At 42.3% G+C, this 23,656-nt stretch overlaps 1 pseudogene; it reads right to left on the reverse strand.

The window, feature by feature from the left end:
* Nucleotides 1-727: 727 nt before the first annotated feature.
* On the reverse strand, nucleotides 728-19,460 carry LOC117346148 (annotated as a pseudogene).
* Nucleotides 19,461-23,656: the final 4,196 nt, after the last annotated feature.

Raw genomic sequence — 23,656 nt, forward strand, 5'->3', positions numbered from 1 at the left:
TTTCCTGTTGGCGGGACCTTAGGCACATGGGGCCAATCCATCCCATATGCCTAAGGACTGCCCACAGGAGGGGCCTAAGGCAACTGGGACAATTCCGGTTGGCCCAGGTGCCTAAGGCCCCTCCTGTGGGCAGTCCTTAGGCACATGGGATGGGTTGGCCCCATGTGCCTAAGGCCCCACCAACAGGAGGGTCCTAAGGCAATTGGGCCAATTCTAGTTAGCCCAGGCACCTAAGGCCCCTCCTATGGGTGGGGCCTTAGGCACCTGGGCCAATCAGGCCCTAGGCCCACCATTCCATTATGAGGATGGCGGGCTTGCCTGCTGGCCAGACTTGGGACCTATACAGTTGGCCAACGTACAGGTAAGATAGGGGGTTTCTGGGGTTATGGGGGGCCTGGGTTGTATGGGGGGTTCAGGGGGGCCATTCGGGGGTTTGGGGGTATTTGGAAGGTCACGGGGGTGCTTGGCATGAAGACCTAGAATCTCTCCTGCCTGTATTTGAGGGTGGGGTGGGGTGTGTGCCGTGGAGCTGGATTCTTTTCCCTCCAAACCTTTTTTGCACATAGCGATTATATATACCAACATAAACATTTCAAATATTTATCTACTGTGTTTGAAATTTAATGTAATGGCAGAACAACCAGACTGCTACTACTGCAACATTGTTCATTTAACATTCAGTAGAAGGTCCTTGCTCAGACGAGCTTATAATCAGACTCCAATTCTTTTATTTAGTGTAAGATTCTTTAGTTTTCATTAAAGAAAATAATATAATTTTTAGATATTTTAAGTCTTTACATGTCTTGTTAGGTAACTCTTGTTGTTTTTCTCAGGCCTCAGAAGGATCATATAGCATTTGGGGATAAAAATACAGCCAAGCAGGCCTGCACTGGAGGCCAGGATAGCAAATATCTCTAAAGCCACCGTGTATTTGCCTTTGGTGCTCAGGTATGTTGGAATGAAAGATACCCAGACACTGCAGAAAACCACCATACTGAAAGTGATATACTTGGCTTCATTGAAACTGTCAGGTAGATTTCTAGAAAAGAAAGCTACAGTGAAGCTGATACCAACCAGAAATCCTAGGTAACCAAGAACACAGTAAAATGCAATTATTGATCCTTCATTACATTCAATTACTATTGTTCCAATTTCTGATTCAGTGTTATAATATGGGAATGGGGGAGCAGTACACAACCAGACAAGGCATAGAAGGACTTGAAGAAGAGAACAACAAAGGACTATAGAATTTGACAAACTGGAACCCATCCAGTTTCGGAGCTTACTTGTGGGCTTGGTGGCTTGGAATGCCATGACAACAGTGATGGTTTTTGCAAGTATTGAGGAGAGGGAAAGAGAGAATGTGATGCTAAAGGCAATTTGTCGAAGAATGCAGGTCAGCTTATCAGGTCGACCAATGAATATTAATGAACAGAGGAAGCAGAACATGAGGGAAATTAGTAGAATAAAGCTCAGGCTATGGTTGTTTGCTTTAACTATGGGAGTATGCCGGTATTTAATGAAGATTCCCAAAATGAGAGCACTGATGAAACAGAAGACCACACTGATAACCATCAAAGATATCCCCAAAGGCTCCTCATAGGAAAGGAAGGTTATCACTTTTGGGATGCAGGCATCTCTCTTCTGATTGGACCAATTTTCCTCTGGGCACTTTATACAGTTGTCCATATCTGAGGAAAAAAATAATGTACCAATTTTTTCCAAAATACATACATTCTTGGACCATATTTCAGATCCCAAATAGGTTACCAAAATTGTATATATATTAAAGAATGACATGGTGGAAGTTACCTGCGGGTAGCCACGGGTAACCTGCTGAAACAGTGGGGGAAAAATTGCTCACTGTGGGCATGGAGACAAAGCCATCCACCGCCCCATGGAGTGGTGAATGGCTTTGTCCCCGCAGTTAAGGGAAGGAAGGCGCGCGGTCAATGATCGCACACAGCCCCCTCCCTCCTTCTCTACCTACCTACAGCCAAATCTATATCCCTCCCTCCCTTCCCCCTTATCTTCGCGGTGCTTTAGTAAAGAAACTTACTGAAGCCTGCGAAGCCTGCCTGCCTGCAGTCATGTGTGCGTGTGCGGAAGCTTCTCTCTGTTGCAACTTCTGGAGTGCCATTAACACAAATTATTGATTATTAACAGCTCATTAGCTAAATAGTTTATGCATGGATTTGGGATATATATTAGAGAATGACACGAGGAAAAAATCTGTTCCCGTCACTGGACCACCGTCCCCTTCACCACCCCATCAGAGGAGAAGCTTCTGCCCACATACACGTGACAGCAGGCACAGGCAGGCAGTCTCCGCCGGCTTCAGTAAGTTTCTTTACTAATGCGCCATGAAGGTAAGGGGGAGGGAGGAAGATTCTCGGGCCACTGAAAGGTGGTGAGGTGGTGAGAGGGAAGGGTATATGCTACAGGGATGGGGCGATGAAGGGTACTGTGAGAATGGGGATGGGGCTGTGAAGGGGATGGCAGGGATGGGGCAGTGAAGGGGACGGTAGTCCGGTGACGGGAACAGACTTTTTCCCCATGTCATTCTCTAATATATATCCCAAATCCATGCATAAACTATTTAGCTAATAAGCTAATAATCAATAATTTGTGTTAATTGGCATTCCATGCAGATTTACTGTCCACCATATTCTATAATATATGCATCTAAATTTTATAGCGCAGGATTCAAAAGGCCATGTCCATTAAGGATAATTAAGAATACAGCTGTTTGATTGATTTTTGGTTTAAAAAAAGAATGCTCAAAAAAAATACTGTGCAACATTAAGCAATAAATAATCCACTATCCTATGATTTGTGAAATGCTCAGACCCTGCACCCTGTGATTTGGTGATAATTCCAAACTGGGATTCATAAGGGGACCATAATAGCTTTTTCCAGAGCCCCTAATTTGGGTCAGAAATTAAAACGTAGAACCAGCAGTAAGAATATGGCGAATTGCTATCCACACCAGTCTTGTGGAAAATGTTGGCTGTGCCATTTTGTGTGGCAGACATCGCAGATATGTATACCTCTGTCAGGAGGAGAACAATATAAATTAAGAACAGATACAGATTGTGATTCGGCAGGAGTGGTGTATTGTGTTACATGTCCCTGTCAGAAATTATACATAGGTCAGACTTCCCGTAAAATAAAGATCAGAATTTCTGAACATCTCAGTGGTATAAGGAATAACAGAATCTCTGCCCCCTTGACAGCCCATTGGTTAGAGTATTCCCACTCTGTTGATGATCTGAGATACACAGTATTAACACATATCAGAAATTATGAGAGGGACCTTTCTAAGATTTTAATTCAGAAAGAACAACGTTTTATTTACAATTGGAACACCTTGAGTCTACAGGGATTGAACCATAAAATAGATTGGTTATTAGTTTAGAAAGGTTCGGTCCCCATTCCGTAGGTTCCCTTCCGGGGTAGCTTTCGATGTTCCGGTGAGGGAGATTTAATAAGCTGCATAGTAGGTCTTCATTCAGTTAGCCCTGTTTCTGTTGCCCATTCGACAGGGAGAGCTAATCCAGGTATGAGATTTGGTATTTAACATTACTTTAATATAGTATTTTGGCCTTATACAGGCCGAGCTCATTGGTAGGTACGTAGGTTTAGTTAAGAGATTCAACAGTGAACCTTTCTCCTACAATTATAGGTTTTATTGTGGTTTTAATATTTGTCACGGTGAACACTGTAGGTATTTATGTTTTATTTGACAGTGTCCTTCCCTGATGAAGACGCGAAACTCAAGTCGGGGGGACGGGGATATCTGCACAGTTTTATATGAATAAAGAAAAAAACAGAGAAGAAATAGAATGGAGTAGTCTTTTTAAAGTGCCTGGGGTTCTCAACAATCAACAACACCTCCATTTCCAGATAAGTCTTTGATGATTTACTCTCAACAGCATTTTTGCAAGGTGTTAGGTAATCAGTACCAAACTTAGCTTTTTTGGAATGGTTGGTTTATGGGGACGGTGAAAAGCTATGATGGTCCCCTTATGAACCCCAGTTTGGAGTTCTCACCAAATCACGGGGTGTAGGGTCTGAGCATTTCACAAATCATAGGATAGTGGATTATTTATTGCTTAATGTTGCACAGTATTTTTTTGATCAATTTAAGAGCTGTGATAATTGGATATCGAATAAAGTAATATCACAGAGGAATATTCAATATCTCCCCATCAATATTTAGATTAAAAAAAGAATGACCATATTAGTCCATATTATCATTTACTTCATTGGCTGCCTTTGGAGGCATGAGTATTATTCAAATTTTCCTGTATCTGATTTAAGCTGATATTGGGATTGTCTCCAGCTTACCTTTTTCTTCATTTTGTATTGCATAGACCATCAAGAGAAATTAGAAACTTCTACTTATTTGCTTATCCAAAAATTAATGTGTGTAGATATAAGACCTTCTTAGATAGGACCCTAACTTTTCAAGCTAGTAGGCAACAATCTTGGTTAAGTAAATGTTTTCAGCAAGCTATGTTATCCTATTGCTGTTTCAAAAATTAATTAAGACTACTTTGTTCGATAAGTTTATTACTTAGTGAGTTTTATTATTGAAATTCTATTTTATAAATATTTGTAATTTTTACTGTATTAAGAACATAAGAACATAAGAAGTTGCCTCCACTGGGTCAGACCAGAGGTCCATCCTGCCCAGCGGTCCGCTCCCGCGGCGGCCCATCAGGTCTGCGACCTGTGAAGTGGTTATTGACCACTTCCATAACCTACCTCAAGTTCTATCTGTACCCCTCTATCCCCTTATCCTCCAGGAACCTATCCAAACTTTTCTTGAACCCCTGTACAGAGTTCTGGCTTATCACCTCCTCCGGAAGCTTGTTCCATGTGTCCACCACCCTCTGGGTAAAAAAGAACTTCCTAGCATTTGTTCTAAACCTGGCCCCTTTCAATTTCTCCGAGTGACCCCTAGTGCTTGTGGCTCCCCACAGTTTGAAGAATCTGTTCTTATTCACTTTCTCTATGCCCTTTAGGATTTTGAAGGTTTCTATCATGTCCCCTCTAAGTCTCCTCTTCTCCAGAGAGAACAGCCCCAGCGTCTTTAACCTGTCAGCGTAGGAGAAATTTTCCATACCTTTTATCAGTTTAGTCGCCCTCCTCTGCACTCCCTCGAGTACCGCCATGTCCTTCTTGAGGTACGGCGACCAGTATTGAACACAGTACTCCAGGTGCGGGCGCACCATTGCGCGATACAGCGGCATGATGACTTCCTTCGTCCTGGTTGTGATACCCTTTTTGATGATGCCCAGCATTCTGTTTGCTTTCTTTGAGGCTGTCGCACATTGCGCCGATGGTTTCAGTGATGTGTCAACCATCATCCCCAGATCCCTTTCAAGGTTACTCACCCCTAGCCGTGTTCCCCCCATTTTGTAGCTGAACATCGGGTTCTTTTTCCCTACATGCATGACTTTGCATTTCTCTAAGTTAAAACTCATTTGCCACTTATTTGCCCAGTCTTCCAGTCTCGTTAGGTCCCTTTGCAGGTTTTCACAGTCTTCCGTGTTCCTAACCCTGCTGCAGAGTTTGGTGTCATCAGCAAATTTGATAACCTCACATTTTGTCCCCGTCTCCAGATCGTCAATAAATATATTGAACAATACTGTATTATTGTATTTCGCTGATTGTCCAGCTCTTTTTAGTGTAAACCGTCTAGAACTTTTGGGTATGGTCGTATAAAATTACATTACATTACATTACATTAGGGATTTCTATTCCGCCTGTGCCTTGCGGTTCTAGTTATTATTATTATAGGTGTATCATGAGGCATTCCTAGAAGTTAGGTGTAATTTTACAGAATAGGTTTGTTTATGTGTCCAACTGCCATTAGCTGTGCAAACAAAAACAAAAGCAAAATTCCTTCATGGGTGATATACAAGCATCAGTAAATGTGAGGTACAAGAATCAATTCAAGGTAACCAATTCCAAAATGTTTAGTAATGGAACTCTTCTGGGTCAGTCCAACAAGAAGAATAACCAAACACAGGCCATGTTTCAGGAACATTGCCTTTGTCAGGGATCCAATTTCTAGCTTTGAGCAGAACTAAGCACAAAAAATGAGCTGGGGTATTCTATTGGGCATCCAGCTTTTACATTATAGAGATAAGCACATCCTTATTTGAATTTTATACACAGCTTGCACATGATCTTGATAATTGGATATATTTTGTTTCAGTGATTTTCTTTTGTGATTCTTTTCACTTTATTTGATTCATTATATATAGGCACTTGGATACATACCATGGAAGTATATATGATATACAGGGTATTCCTACTATGTGCCTTATCCAGGTGCATTCATTGTAGGAAATAGCCCCAGAGGGCTTTATTTTGCTTATTTAACAAGGTCCCCTGATTGCTGACTATCTTTCACATTGTAAATGTATAAAAGTAAATATATATAATAAAATTGCTGGTATGTAATATCTTATAAAATATTTTCAGAAGAGAATTATGGCAGATTTTTCTGTGTGGATAATATGTGACATCATAACCCTTATTTAGAAACCCTTTTTGTGATTTATATGTGTAAACAATGGCACTTACATGTGTTTTTTGCAAACTTGTACAAAAACAAATTTCAGAAAACCAATGAATGATTGAAGATGTTCATTTTCACTACATGTAAATATCAAGAAGGCATGATTGGGAAAAATTTGGACAGAGCTTGGCATGATTAAAATTTACATGTGCATTCCCAAATTTATAATCAGAACATGTGCTTTGTGAGAAATTTGCATGTTGGAATTTAGACCTGCTGAAGAGCAGAAATAGGATTTTTAAAACTGCTTGTTTTGAAAAAGCCTTTTATAGAGAGGATTAGAGAACTATTCTCCTTAATTCTATGTGTATATTGGGATATGTTGCATAAATTTTAGAGAAGATTTTACAATAACTTGACAGGTTTTTTTTTCTAAAATACTACTAGAATTTTGTGAATTTTCTGAATCCCAACCTGGATATACCAATTCAGATGTCTATGACTGATCAGATACAAGAAGACTTCATTTAAGGAATGGAAAAGGTTAAAAACAGATGAAAACTGGAAAAAGCACAAACATCAAGGCAGGTGCCATAAGTTGGTAAAAGGGGTCAAAAGAGACTATGAGGAAAAAATAGACAAGGAGGCAAAAAATTTCAAGCCGTTCTTTCGATATATTAAGGGGAAACGACCCACAAAGAAAGTGGTGGGGCTGTTGGATGACCATGGAATAAAGGGAGTGCTAAAGCAGGATAAAGCCATTGCTGACAAACTGAACACATTTTTTGTGTCTTTATTTACCAAAGAGGATATACACAACATACAGGAAGCCAACAGGCAGGAAATGAAGACGGAAAACTGACAGAGTTGACAGTTAGTCTAGAAGAGGTATGCAGGCAGATTGATAGGCTTAAAAATGATAAATCCCTGGGACTGGATGACATACATCCAAGGGCAATCAAGGAAATGAAAGGGGCTATAGCTGAACTGCTTCAACTAATAGCCAATCTGTCGATCATATCGGGAAGGACTCCGGAAGACTGGAAGGTGGCAAATGTTACACCGATCTTCAAGAAAGGTTTGAGGGGAAATCCGTGAAACTACAGACTAGTGAGTCTGACCTCAGTACCGGGAAAGATGGTACAGGTGGTGATAAAGGACCACATCATTAATCACCTTGACGGACACAATCTGATGAGGACCAGCAAGCATGGCTTCAGCAAAGGAAGATCTTGCTTGACGAACTTGCTGCAGTTCTTCAAGGGAGTAAAGAAGAGCACCAGATTCATTTGGTGTGATATAACATTAGCTGAGCTGATGTCACCGGCTGGTAATATTTATTGAATGATGGTGTGGGTAAAATGGGAAGTGGGACAGAGGGTGAGGGGAATATATGAGGTGTTATCAAGGGTCTGTAGAATAAGGATTGACAATTTTATAAGAGGAGGTAAGAAAGGGTTAATAGACAGAACTTGTAAGAAAGAAAAATGATTAGGGAGGTTGCTAAGGAAATGGGGTGGAGCAGTCACGTGATTGGTTGGATGTTGTGGCAGGCTGGAGTGAACTCTATGAAGAAAGGGGAACAGTAGAGTTGTCTCTTCAGGAAAAGATTATCCCTCCCTCCCATTTGTGCTGGTGTTATGTTTTGTGTCAGTGTTGTGGGGTGGGGGTATAAATGTTATATGTTGACTTGGGTGAGTTTTGTGTAGCTTCTGGGGTTGGGGGGATGTGGTCGCAGCTTTGGGTGGGGCGGAAAATGGGGTTTGGCCCAGTTGGATCTGGGAGATGAACAGTTAATAAATAAATAAATGTAACCATGGATCATGTTTGGGGGGAGGGGAAGCATGGCCTTGCATCATCGTGGGTCATGTTTGGGGGGGAGGGGAGGGGAAGCATGGCCTTGCATCACCATGGGCCATGTTTGGGGGAATGTTATAAATTTAAAGACTTAACAGGAGCTAGTTTTGACACCGAATAGCTCCATGGGGTGTATGAAATATGCATTGGGGGTTTGTTGGTTTTTGGACACAGATTGTATTGTAAGTGTAAGCTGCGGCCAAATATTTATTCCAATAAAACTGAGTTGTGTGATTATTGATTGATGGTGATTATCTTTCAGTTGCAGGTGACGGGAATGCGAATGCTAATGTTAACAGGCAGATAGAAGGGTAACCAAGTTGACATTGTATATCTGGATTTTAAGAAGGCGTTCGACAAGGTTCCGCATGAATGACTACTTTGAAAAATTGTGAGCCATGGAATCGAGGGTGCAATATTCACGTGGTCTAAAAACTGGCTGGCAGATAGGAAACAGAAAGTGAGGGTAAATGGAGGATACTCAGACTAGAAAAGTGTCATGAGTGGAGTGCTTGGACGTGCTCTTCAACATATTTATAAATGAAATTGGTACAATGAGTGAGGTGCTTAAATTTGCAGACAACACAAATTTATTCAGAGTAGTGAAGACGCAGGAGGATTGCAAAGACCTGCAACATGACATAAAAACACTCAAAAAATGGGCCGCGACATGGCAAATGAGGTTCAACATTGATAAGTGTAAGGTGATGCATGTTAGTAACAAAAATCTTATACACGAATACAGGATGTCCGATGCAGTACTTTGAGAGATCCCCCAGGAAAGAGACTTGGGAGTACTGGTCGACAAGTTAATGATGCCATTCATGCAATGCGTGGCGGCAGCAAAAAGGGGCAAATAGAATGTTAGGAGTGATTAAGAAGGGGATTACGAACAGATCGGAGAAGGTTATCATGCCACTGTACCTGACCATGGTATGCCCTCACCTGGAATACTGCGTCCAGCACTGGTTGCCTTACATGAAGAAGGATACGGTACTACATGAAAGGGTCCAGAGAAGAGTGACTAAAATGGTTAAGGGGCTGGAGGAGTTGCCGTACAGCGAGAGATTAGAGAAACTGGGCCTGTTCTCACTTGAAAAGAGGAGACTAAGAGGGTACATGATTGAAACGTTCAAGATAATGAAGGGAATAGACTTAGTAAATACAGGTTGTTCACCCTCTCCAAGGTAGAGAGAATGAGAGGGCACTCTCTAAAGTTAAAAGGGGATAGATTCCGTACAAATGTAAGGAAATTCTTCTTCACCCAGAGAGTGGTGGAAAACTGGAACGCTCTTCTGGAAGCTGTTATAGGGGAAAACACCCTCTAGGGATTCAAGACAAAGTTAGATAAGTTCCTGCTGAACCGGAAATTAGACAGGTAAGGCTAATTTCAGTTAGGGCACTGGTCTTTGACCTAAGGGCTGCCACGTGAGCGGACTGATGGGCACAAAGGACCACTGGTCTGACCCAGCAGCAGCAATTCTTATGTTCTTTTGTTCTGTCTAAACTGGGCTGCACAGCTAATAAGAATCAATAATAGAAACATGACGGTAGATAAAGGCCAAATTGCCCATCTAGTGTGCCCATCCAGAGTAACCATTATCTCTTCCTCTCTCTAAGAGATCCCACATGCCTATCACATGCCTTCTTGAATTCAGACACAGACTCTATCTCCACCACTCCTTCCAGGAGACTGTTCCATGTATTTATCACCCTTTCTGTATTATGAACTGATGCAATCAATATGGAATGATCAGATGCATTTTTCTTAAGGAAGAGATCTGATGCAATTTGTTGTGTCCTGCTATTTCAAAACAGGTGAATGATTGAAGTAAAGAGGATGTGAGTTTGGCTGAGTTGCTTCTTAACAACAAAAACACTCCTCCTCCCACCTAGTCTAACTTATTTAATGGAATGTAGGTTGGGGAAGTTTCATAAATTCATAGGATAGAACTTACATAAGAACGTAAGAATAGCTTTACTGGGTCAGACCAATGGTCTATCAAACCCAATAGCCCATTCTCACGGTTGCCAATCCAGGCCAAAACCCAATGAGTAGCAATATTCCATGCTACCGATACAGGGCAAGCAGTGGCTTTCACCCATGTCTTTCTCAATAACAGACTATGGACTTTTCTTTCCTCCAGTTGTAATTGTTATCAGTTTTGTTGTGGGGGATATAATGCTTTGGCATGCATTGGCAACCTGTATAAAATACCATTTCCTAATTCCTCTCAGATAATTTATCCAAAGCATTATAGGACTTTGATTTTACTATTATTATGTCATAATTATCAAATATAGCACCATTGGCCAGTATGAGCAACTGTGAATTTTTCTGGTTTTCTGGTTTTCTGGTTCCATATTTTTCACTCCATAAGGGGGTGGAAATAAGGGTGCATTTTATGGAGCGAATACCTAACTCCCTCCCATTACCTTTTTAAAATTCTGACATCCTCCCTCGCTGGACGTGGCTGCCTGCCTGGTTCCCTGAGCACTGACAGCTGACGCGGCTGCCTCTGAGTCCTCTTCCTTTGCGGCAGAGTGGCGCATAAAGCTGCCAACCTGGACCCGTGCCTTTTCCCGTGAGAACTCTTCTGTTAAGAACTCTTGCGGGAAGCAGCATGGGACCAGGCCGGCGGTCTTGTGTGCCACTCTGCCGTAAAGGAAGAGGACTCAGAGGCAGCTGTTTCAGCTGTCAGTGCATGGGGAACCAGGCAGGCAGCTGCATCTAGTGAGGGAGGGTGTCAGAATTTTAAAAAGGTAACGAGGAGGGGGAGGGAAGCCGGGAGCTGTCCTGCTTAATTAAAAATAGGTATGGAGGAGGGGCCAGGGCATGTCTGCCTGCCAAATTAAAAAATAAGGAGGGAAAAGTCGGGCCTGCCTGCCTGCCTGCGAGGAGGCCTGGAGGGGGAAGGCCTGCCTTCTAGGGGGGATAGCTGGGAGGGGGTAGGCCTGCCTGGGGGGTAGGCCTGGGATGGGGAGGGCTACTGTCTGCCTGCCTGGGAAGGCTAGCTGGGAGGGGGAGGCTTGCATGCCCTTTCCCTACCTGCCTTCCAGCCACTAGGCCTATCTGCCCTGTCCCTGCCTACTCTGTGCCCTGTCCCAGCCTACCACTAGACCACCAGAGGGGGACAGGATACAGAGCTTGGCAAGGAGTATGGGGTTGGATGCAGAGCCTGTCAGGGAGAATTTGGTTCAGAATGTTTTTTTCTTGTTTTCCTCCTCTAAATCTAGGGTGCATCTTATGGTCAGTTGCATCTTATAGAGTGAAAAATACGGTATATACCTAGAGCTTGGTTGCCATGGATAGGCCTGCTCATGCTATTAGAAACTAACCAAGGTCATCTTGGCTAGTACCTGGATGGGGGACCATTGGTGATGTAGGCTGCAGGGCCTTATGCTGGACAGCAGCAATGTAGTAGAGCCACACACTGCATGGGAGAAGGCAATGGCAAACCTCTCCTGTACTCTGCCTTGAAACATCATAAGGATGATTCTTTACTGTACATGCAGTCATGGGTCAGTGATCAACTCAAAAGCATATATAAACAGACCAGCATATATGTGCGTACATACATAAAATCACCTAGATTCTCCAAATTCTCTAAAGGGCACACAAATTTAAGCTATTTTGCGATGAATGCACAATTAAATTGGCTAACAAGCTACAAGTGTCAATAATTGTTTGCTAACAGTTAATTATTGGCAATTTTGATTTGAACAGATTCCCATGTGATCTTTGAAATAATGTGTACAGAACTAAACCCCAGTTGCCCCCCTTTGGTTCTGACCCAACAATATCATGCAAAACACGTTTGTACGCCAGAGAAAATAGACATAGCAAGTCCCAAGTCTTGTGCACTAAGGTTATTTTACCATACCAGTGTGATAGCCAATTATCAATTTTTTGCATTAATGGTGATACAGTAATGTTCAATGCTTTCAAATACACTGTTGAAATAAAATACTACCATAGTGAGCTAGTACCAGTCTCACCATCATAAATGTGCAAAAGATAGGGGTGGAGTAAAAAAAAAAAAAAGCCTCAGAATAAAATGGCATTAATGAACGCATCAAATCAATGCTGCTTCACATAGAGATAGGCACAAAAAAATACACCAACCTACTACAACATTTGAACTTGCAGTGAACTCTCATTGGCTGTAGCAAAGGTACACAAAGGTATTACTTATCTGGTGTGACACTGTTAATGGAGACTCCATTAAGCTATATTTCTATAAAATCTGAACCAAAGTGACTTTTGATATGTTCATTACTACTACTATCCATTAAGTCATGCCTGACCCTTAGATACTCTGTAGGCCAGTCCTCATAATACTCCCCTATTTTCCACAGCTTCTCTCAATTGCTTGATGTCATTCTTGTCACTTTGCTCATTACTGTTACTTTATTCTGAGGCTTTTTACTCCACCCTATTTTGTGCATTTTTTTAATGGTAGGAATGGCACTAGCTCACTTACTGATACCTATTTTGTAGGTGGTAAAGGTCACAAGCCAATCATGTGCTAATCAGTGAGCATAAGGTAATGTAGCTATGAGGGAGCTTCAAAATGTTTTTGCACTTTTATTTTTTAAACACTATTAAATATCTCAAAAACAAATTGCATCACTTTTCTACATAATCACCCTGTTTCGACTCACTAACTAGACACATCACATTCTACAACTTAGCACTTCTCCTGCCTCATCCTATTCCCATAAAAATAGGAAAGTGTGAAAACTTTTTGAAGAACCCTCATATTTTAACTGATCAGTTCAGGACCACCCAGATGCCAGGGTTCACCTTGGGGGTTAGCACTCAAGAAAAAGATCTGGGTGTCATTATGTACAATACACTTAAACCATTCATCCAATGTGTTGTGGTGGCCAAGAAAGCAAACAAGATGCTAGGAATTTTTAGAAAAGAGATGGTAAACAAGACTAAGAATGTTATAATGCCTCTGTATCACTCAATGGTGTGATCTCATCTTGAGTATTGTGTTCAGTTCTGGTCTGCTTATCTCAAAAAAGATATAGAGACACTAGAAAAGGTTCAAATAAGAGCAACCAAGATGATAAAGGGGATGGAAATAATCTCATATGAGGAAAGACAAAAGAGGGTAGGGATTTTCAGCTTGGAAAAGAGATGGCAGAGGGGAGATATGGTTGAAGTCTACAAAATCCTGAGTGGTGTAGAATGGGTACAAGTGGATTGATTTTTTTACTGCATCAAGATTTACAAAGACTAGGGGACACTCGATGAAATTACAGTGTAATAATTGTAAAACCAATAGGAGGAAATATTTTTTCACTCAGAGAATAATTAAGCTTTGGATTGTGCTGCCAGAGGATATGGTAAGATCAGTTAATGTAGTTGGTTTAAAAAAAAGGTTTGGACAAGTTCTTAGAGGAAAAGTCCATAAACTGCTATTGAGACTGACATGGAAGAAGCCACCGCTTGCCCTGGATTGATGGCATGGAATGCTGCTATTATTTGGGTTTTTGATAGGTACTTGTCACTTGGCTTGGCCTCCATGAAGACGGAATACTGGGCTAGATGGACCATTGGTCTGATCCAAGGGGGGGTGGGGGGGAAGTCTACCCTGGGTGCACAACCCAAGGGGGTGCACAACTGGCCACCCACTGGGGAATAGGCTGCTACCGGGGAATAGGCTACCACTGCCACCATCGGGAACAAGTCGGCGCTGAGTTCTCCCTCCCTGCTTTTCTTCACCGCGGGGCAGACCAACTCTCGCCAGCCGACGTGAATTCTGACGTCGGAGAGGACATTCTGGACCAGCTAATCACTGCCTGGCTGGCCTGGAACATCCTCTCCAACATTAGAATTGACATTGGGCGGCGAGAGTTGGTCGACCCCGCGGGGAAGAAAAGCAGGGAGGGAGAACTCAGCACCGGCTTGTTCCCGATGGTGGCAGTGGCAGCCTTTCCCCGGTGGCGGTGGTAGCAGCATGTTTTCCAATGGCGGTGGCATTGAAGAGGGCAGGGAGAAAGAAAGAAAGGAGACAGGGTGAAACAAAGAAAGAAAAAAATGGGGCACAGAGAGAGAGAAAGACAGACACAGAGAAAGAAAGGGGGCATGGAGAGAGAAAGAAAGAAGGGGGCAGGGTGAAACAAAGAAAAAAATGGGGTGTGGAGAGAGAGAGAGAAGACAGATATACAGAAAGAAAGGGGGCATGGAGAGAGAAAGAAAGAAAGGGGGCAGGGTGAAAGAAAGAAAGAAATGGGGCACGGAGAAAGAGAAAGACAGACATAGAAAAAGAAAGGGGGCATGGAGAGAGAAAGAAAGAAGGGGACAGGGTGAAATAAAGAAATGAGGCATGGAGAGAGAGAGAGAAAGACAGACATACAGAATGAAAGGGGGCATGGAGAGAGAAAAAAAGAAGGGGGCAGGATGAAACAAAGAAAAATCTGGGGGAGGGAATGAGGTCTGGAGGAGAGGAAGCATACAGGAGGCTGAAAGAAGGGAAGAAATATTGGATGCACAGTCAGAAGAATAAAGTGCAACCAGAGACTGATGAAATTACTAAACAAAGATAGGAAAAATGATTTTATTTTCAATTTAGTGATCAAAATGTGTCCGTTTTGAGAATTTATATATGCTGTCTATATTTTGCACTATGGCCCCTTTTTACTAAACTGCAATAGTGGTTTTTAGCGCAGGGAGCCTATGAGCGTCGAGAGCAGCATAGGGCATTCAGCGCAGGATCTGGTTTGTTTAGTTTTACAATGTATGTGTTGGTGTTCTAATGCTCACTACAGTGTTTAAGATGCTGCCTTTTCCTAGGTACACTCTTGTGCAATATGTGGATTGTTACTAAAAATCATATAGAAGGGGGGGGGGGGGTCAAAAAAATGATGGGCCCCGTGTGTCACACATGCTAGGTATGCCACTGGTCTCATCCAGTAAGGCTATTCTTTTGTTCTTATGTTCTTCAGCCTCTGATATTCCCCCTTCTGCAGGAGAAATAAACTATTTTTTACCATTTTGAGATTTTGTAAGTGAGTTTGGTACAATTGTCAGGATCCCATCGTAAACATGCTAGGTACAAGGACATATTTATATATGTATTCATTTATTTATTGGGATTTATTAACAACCTTTGGTGGTTTTATGTTTGGGATTTCAGTACTAGAAGTGCAGCTGGGGGTGAAAATGGTTGTATTAAGCACAAAACATCTTGTTGCAGGATGAGAATACTAATTAATTGTTCTATGGTTTTCTTCTTGGTGTCATAAACTTACTAAGCTATAATTGCACCCTTGGTCTCTTGCCTCACCTTAACCACTCCTCTACTGCCAATGAGAGAAGAGAGAGTGCTGGAAGATATTTTTGGTATGGAGCTTCCAAATTTTTTTGGCTTATGTCAATCCACTGTCCATTTGTGTAGAAAATAAATAATGTGACTATGGTTATGATTTATTTTACTTAATATGTGGTCCTATGTTTAAAAGACAACAGAGTGGTTTACAAAAGGAAATCCTTTTAAACACAAAACCAATGCTAAAATTGAAAACTGGAAATATAAAATGCCTGGGATAAAGGCCTTTGACCTTTAGCTCTGCTTGTTAGGTTTTTATTATTCCATTTGACCTTTTTACTATAGAATTATTCTCCCTTGCTTTTCTCTTTCTCCCTTTTATTCCTCATTCTAATCTCTTTACTTCATTCCTAATTACTGTTCTCTTCAATTTCTTTTGGCTTCTACTCACTCATTCTGTTGTTTTTCCCCTATTTGTTTTCTTGCCTATCAAATATTGTATTTCTTACCCTCCTTCCCTTTTGGCACAGTAAGTCCTGCAGGTCCATTGTACATTTGACATATTGTACCCTTTGAATGTTGGAAAATTTTATTTATGTTAAGCGATTTATAAAATTTTAAATAAAACTTGCAACTTAGCTCCTCTGCCAATTATAATTTTGGTTAAACATCTTCATTATGTGTATCTCTCCATATGCAGTTGACATGCCATATATCACTCACCACTTTGGCTGGAGATCTCTCCTTCTGGACAGGGAATACAATCATAGCAGCAGATGGGCTTTTCTTTCTTAGCTAATTTCCTGAAGCCAGGAGGACAGCTCTGGCTGCACTTGGACTGTGGAGGCACCTAACAATGAGAAATCAATATTTTCTGGACAATGATTTTTAAAAATGCAGTATTTCATAAGAACATGAGTTGTCACACTGGAACAGACCAAAGGTCCATAAAGTCCATTATTCTATTTCCAACAGTGGCCAATTCAGCTTACAAGTACCTGGCAAGATTCCAAAATATCTGTTTACCTGCAGGCCAATTCAAATATATTATCTTCCTGAACGTACAGTATTACCAATTTATTCAATATAATAAAGTACTGAGTTAAGAACCTTGATAAAACATAATTCTGAAATTTAGGTTGAGATACACTAACGGCTCCTTTTATGAAGGCGCGTCAGGGCCTTAACGTGTGGAATAGCGCATGCTAAAATGCCCCGCGCACTAGTCACTACCACCTCCTCTTGAGCAGGCGGTAGTTTTTTGGCTAGCGCGCACTATAGCACGTGCTAATTTGGTGCATGCATTAAAACGCTAGCACACCTTCGTAAAAGGAGCCCTTAATAATCAGTTAACGATTGTGGGATATGTTCATTAACGTATGCTAAGTCTTGTGCATAATGCAGGTTAGAAGCCAAACTCAATGCACCTAAGTGCAAAGGCTCTTGCCATAGGGTATGTGTCTAGCATCTCCCTACAGCTTCCACACACACAGCTCCCTCAACATCTCTAATTCAGGCTTGAATGAATCCAGTTTCATCTAATGTCACCTGATCCTCTTTATCTGTACTACACAGAATGCACTAACCACCATTTTGAATATTGACTGGACTATTTCTATTTTTGAGATTTTTCTTCTGCTTTCTTCAGTTCTTGATGTGAATTATAGTAGTTATTTTACCCCCCTCCCCCTTTTATGAAGCTGCTTTAGTGGTTTTTTTTATTGCTGGCCATGGTGGTAAAAGCTCCAATACTCATAGAATTCCTAAGTGCATCGGAACTTTTACTGCCACGGTCGGCGATAAAAAAAACACTAACACGGCTTCATGAAAGGTTTTTTTTTCTTTTATTGCTCGCAATATTGCATACTTTTACTAATTATATTTTGACAATTGAATAACAAAGTTAAAAAATAGAACATATTATAGGTTTAGTTTTACATTCACTGTGTTTGAATTTTCCTTCATGTGGTAAGCTCTACCTAATTCAGGAGAAAAGTGATCTTCCTTTAACAGCAGCAAGTGACTGCAAAAGGTGTTAAATAATTTTTTTTACATTCTCTGCTAATGTGCTATTGCTTAAAAAAGGACACATTTGAAGTCCATAGGCCATTATTGAGGTGGCTTATGGAAAGCCACTGCATATTTCTATGATAAGCAGCATAAAATCTTTTACTACTTGGGATCTAGCTAAGTACTTGGAACCAGGATTGGCCTCTTTTGGAAACAAGCCTGGATTGGTCTTTTGGGCTTGATGGAGCATTGATCTGTCCCAGTAAGGCAATTCTTATGTTTTTATGTTACCTTCCCCACTTCTGGGAGGGATAGTAGATGGGGGCAATCTTTTTTTCAGAAGGGAGGAGGGAGGGTTTGGGGTTTAGCTGTATAATTGCTGTGGAACAGCAAGAAACAACAAAACAGGAAGACCCAATGTTCCACAGTGAAAACAATGCAAGAAATGAAAACAAAAAAGACTGTGGATGAAGATATTCTGAATGATGATGTATTTGTCACTCTTCATAATAAAAACATATATGAATATGATAGTCCACATGTGTCCATGGGTCTGGTAGGATCAACACATGTGGACTATCATATTCATATACAGTGGAACCTCGGTTTGCGAGTAACCCGGTTTGCGAGTGTTTTGCAAGACAAGCAAAACACTCAGCAAACTTTCGTCTTGCAAAACGAGTGTTGATTCGCTACACGAGCTCTCACTATGGTGGCCCAGGGGTGGGTACCTGCCTATGGGTGCTGCAGCCGTTGTAGCGTGGTGGTTTCCTTTCCCCTGCTCTCCTTCCTCTTCGGCCGATGCCTATGCTGTTCACCAGCACCTCCCGGCTTCCGATTCAAGCCGGCCATCCTCCAGACGCATGCGCAGGACTTCTGAACTCCCCATTCAAGCTGGCGCCGCTCCAACAACAAGCGCACCACGTACAAATACGCAGAACGTCCTGTGTGCTTGTATGTGGTGCACATGTTGTTGGAGCGGCGCCGGCTTGACGGAGGAGTTCAGAGGTCCTGCACATGAGTCAGAAGGATGGCAGCCGGCTTGAATCAGAAGCCGGGAGGCGCTGGTGAATGGAAAAGGCATTGGTCGAAGAGGGAGGAGAGCCGCATGGGGACCCCGAGATAAGGAAGCCACCACGCTACAAGGGCTGCAACACCCACAGGCAGGTACCCACCCCTGGGCCACCATAGTAAACCTTGGTTGTGGATCGAATTGTTTCAGTTTACATTGTGGCCTACGGGGCATGTGCTTTGATATACGAGTACTATGAATTACGAGCATGCTTCTGGAACGAATTAGGCTCGTAAACCAAGGTACCACTGTATGTTTGTATTGTGAAGAATGACAAATAAATCATCATTCAGAACATCTTCACCCATAGTCTTTTTTTAATTGCTCTGGAAAACAGGATTTATTGAATTCTATTCTATTTGCAAGGCTTACTGCTCTGTTGTATTGATATAAATATGTAGCAGTAAATTAAATTACAGAATGTCTTAGAACACACATGATATGGTTTGATGCTTCCCATTATGATCTAATATTACTTATCTCTGACCTTAGTAAATGCACTCTCCCAAACGATTGCCTTCTCATTGATGGTAAAATCCTGCCCTGAGAGAACATATGGGTTATAACTTCCAACAATTTCATTTCTTTCTGTCCCATTGGGTAGAAACACTATATTTGTAATTTCATAGCCAATGGAGGAATCACCATTCTCATCAAAAAAGATCTCTTCACCCAGAATGTTCTTGAAGTGGACCCTCTTCATATGATGATGAAGCTAAAGAATAAGGGATGGATTTTCAATAGTGCTCCTAAATGTTAGGTTATTCATATCATACTCATATAAAACCAATCTGATTTTCTTTCTTTTTCAGTAATGAAATGTTTACAAAGGACTATATTATAGTAATAGTATAGTTCATCTACAAAGAAAAAATAAATAAAAAGATATAGAAAGAAACTGAAGAAAATGCTAGAGGAAGCACTTCGAGAAGGTTTACAAATATAAAATTTACATTGTATGCATGTAAAGCCAAATTCTATATATAGCATCTCAGTGGCATACCTAGCATATGTGACACCTAGAGCCCATCATTTATTGACCCCCCACCCCCATCTATATGAAAAATATGAACAAATAAAAATAAAACAAATAATGAGAAATAAGAAAATACCTTTTTCTTGGACTAATCCATTTTTCAATTAGCTTTCAGAGGCAAAATCTTTCTTCAGAACAGTACAGAATACTGCTGTTATGGTATCCTGGCCTGAGGAAAGAGGTTTAGTCCAAAAAATTGCCTTATTTACTTTTCCTATTTATAAAATTTTATCAATACAGTTACAATACTACTTGATTCTAAGTAAAGCAACAAAAAAAAATCTATCTACCTTTTGTCATTTCTGCTTTAATCATCTTCTTTGCTCTCTTCTTTCTATACAGCATTTCTCCTCTCTCCCTTCCATGCAACATCTGCCCTCTCTGTGCCCCTTCCACCCAGCTTCTGTCCTCTCTACCACTTCCATCTACTTCTCACACTCTCTCTGTCCCTTCTATCTACTGTCCACCCTCTCTCTTTTCCATATGGCATCTTCCCTCTTTCTATGTCCCTTCAATAAACTGTATATCTGGGGTCCCTTCTCTCCTTTGCACATGAATCATTTCAGCACCCCTCTCCATTTTTTGTCTCCACCCCCTCCCCTATGCTTTGGCATCTTTCTCTCCTTTCCTTCCTTCCTCCCACTCCACATCATGGTGTGGCATCTCTATCTCCTGCCCTTCCCTAACCCCATGCCATGGCATCTCTTCCTCCCCCTCCATGGTCTGGTATCTCCTTTCCTTTTTTCCTTTCCCTCCCTCCCATGAACTTGGCATCTTTGGTTCCTCTCCCTTCACCCTCCTTCCCTCTCTCTCCCCAATTGGGTACTGCAGCAGCAGCATGTCTCCCCCCTTGCCTTTGCAGCATTTCTCCCCCCTTGCCTGCACAGTATTTCTATCCTCCCCCTTCCCTGTGCAGCATTTCTACCCTTCCCCCTTCCCTGTACAGCATTTGTACCCTCCCTCCTTCCCTACCCAGCATGTCTACCCTCTCCCCTTCCCTGCCCAGCATGTCTGGCTGGCTCCCCTGCTGAAAGCCGTGGGCGTCCGCTCCTTGCACGATCCGCGGCTGCGTCGGAAGCCTTCTCTCTGACATCATGATGTCAGAGGGAACGCTTCCAACGCAGCTGCAGATCGCACGAGGAGCGGACGCCCACAGCTTTCAGCAGGGGAGACGGCCAGAAGATGAGCAATGTCAGTGAGCACCCGCTGACACCCATGTTTACTGTCACTGCTGCTGGTTAAGGAAAGCAGCAGCGGCAGAATAGGGAGGGTGGCCGGCTGTGCATTAGAGAAGTCCCACCCATCCCTGTGAGGAATCCCTCTGTCCCCACTCGTCCCCATGAGGAATCCCCTCCATCCCCACCCTTCCCCGCGAGGAATCCCCTTCGTTCCCGCCCGTCCCTATAAACTTCAGAAATAGTTATTTCATTTAATTATGCTACTGAATTAAAGGCTCTGGTAGAGACCCATTTACAAATAAGCAAAGACACTTTATTAATTTGGAAATATTAATTGGGAAGAATACATACTTTTTAAATGGGTTTCTACCAGAGCCTCTAATGTAAATATAAAATATAAATACTCAGCTGATGAAAACCCCCAAGCTGTCAGCTGAGGATTTCCTTTGCAGTTGGCCGGGGGTCCCTTTTGCCAAGCTTGGCAGGCAGTAGTAAACATAGAAACATAGAAGATGACGGCAGAAAAGGGCTACAGCCCATCAAGTCTGCCCACTCTGCTTACCCACCCCCTGTCTATGCCCTAATGACCCAATTTCCTTATCTTGACCCTCGTAGGGATCCCAGATGGGTATCCCATTTATTCTTAAAGTCTGGCACGCTGTCTGCCTCGATCACCTACACTGGAAGCTTGTTCCAATGATCAACCACTCTCTCTGTGAAGAAATACTTTCTGGTGTCGCCATGAAATTTTCCGCCCCTGAGTTTGAGCGGGTGCCCTCTTGTGGCCGAGGGTCCCTTGAGAAAGAAAATATCATCTTCCACTTCGACACGTCCCGTGAGGTACTTAAATGTTTCGATCATGTCTCCCCTCTCCCTACGTTCCTTGAGAGTGTAGAGCTGCAATTTGTTCAGTCTCTCTTCGTACGAGAGACCCTTGAGCCCCGAGATCATCCTGGGTCACAGATGCTGGTACCTCAATTGCTTATGGATGTTGCCAGCGACTGCTGTGCTTGGTGGAGGGGAGTTCTGGCCATCTCTAGAGGAGGTCCTCTGCTGGCGGTGCTTGGGGATCCCCACCAATCATAGCAAGGGTCAGCAAGTACTTCAACACTGTAGAAATAAAACCATCGCCTCAATTCCATTATATTTTAAAATAATAAAAGGTCTGGTTGCACAATACCTCTCCAACTACCTTGAAGACCACAACCTACTCCACCCAACTCAATCAGGGTTCAGATCCAACCATAGTACTGAGACACTGCTAGTTTCCCTTCTAGATATAGCTCGACAGCACCTTAGCAAAGGAAGAAGGATGCTGATAATTCAACTCGACCTCTCTGCCGCATTTGACCTGGTTGACCACACTTTACTTCTTCAGATATTAGAAGCAATAGGGATCTCAGGTGGAGTATATAACTGGTTCCAAGGATTCCTCAAAACAAGAACATACAGAGTAAAAACAAAAGATCTCATATCGGAACCCTGGACCAATCCCTGCGGAGTACCTCAAGGTTCACCACTGTCACCCATGCTCTTCAATCTCTTCATTTCCTCCCTCGGTACCCTATTAGACAAACTCGAAGTAACCTCATTCAGCTATGCAGACGATATAACAATACTCCTCCCCTTTGACTCACAAGACCCCACCACAACAGATAACCTGGAAAAAACATTAGAAGCAGTGGAAAAATGGATGACAGATCACAAACTGAAGCTCAACCCAGACAAAACAAAATTTCTACTGCTTGAAAAGGACAAAACCCCTTCTATAACCGAACTGGAAATAAAAACCACCAAACACCCCATACAGCCCGCTCTCAAACTCCTAGGAGTAACAGTAGACAGTTGCTGCACTCTTCAGGTGCAAATCAACAAAATCACACAAAAAGCATTCTTTATCATGCGCAACCTTCGCAAAATTAGAAAATTCTTCGACAAAGAACAATACAGACTCATAGTCCAATCCCTAGTCTTAAGTCTAATGGACTATTGCAATATCCTCTACCTTCCTTGCCCCACCTACTTAATAAAACAACTACAGACCGTGCAGAACACTGCCCTCAGATTAATCTGTTCTCTTGGAAAATTTGACCACATCACCAACGCCTACCTAGATTCACACTGGCTTCCTATACAAGCCCACATCCAATTCAAACTATACTACCTATTATTCAAAACATTAAACGGAACGGCACCCACCCACCTAAACAACTGCCTAAACAGGAACCTCTCATTCAGACAGAGGAGAACCCAGTCCACTTTCTCCTACCCCCCTTTCAAAGGAACTAAGCGCAAAAAGATGGATGACAACCTACTAGAAACACATGCAGCAAAATTGGACCCCTCCATCACCAACCTGCTGACAGCAACAACAGACCTCAAAGCTTTCCGAAAAGAAATCAAGACCTTACTATTCCAAAAATTCATCCTGATGTCCTAACCCCCCTTTCTTTTCCCCTCTTTTTCTCACTTAGTATCCTCTCTTCAAAATTGTATTAGGCCCCAACGCCTTTAATTGTATCCCTCTTCCTGGATATGTCCAGCTATCTTTTTGATGTAATCCGCTTAGAACTGCAAGGTACAGGCGGAATAGAAGACATTAAACATAGAAACATAGAAATAGACGGCAGATAAGGGCCACGGCCCATCTAGTCTGCCCACCCCAATGACCATGCCCTACCTTTC

This window comes from Geotrypetes seraphini, chromosome 12, assembly GCF_902459505.1.
Source record: "Geotrypetes seraphini chromosome 12, aGeoSer1.1, whole genome shotgun sequence".
NCBI classification, from domain to species: Eukaryota; Metazoa; Chordata; class Amphibia; order Gymnophiona; family Dermophiidae; genus Geotrypetes; species Geotrypetes seraphini.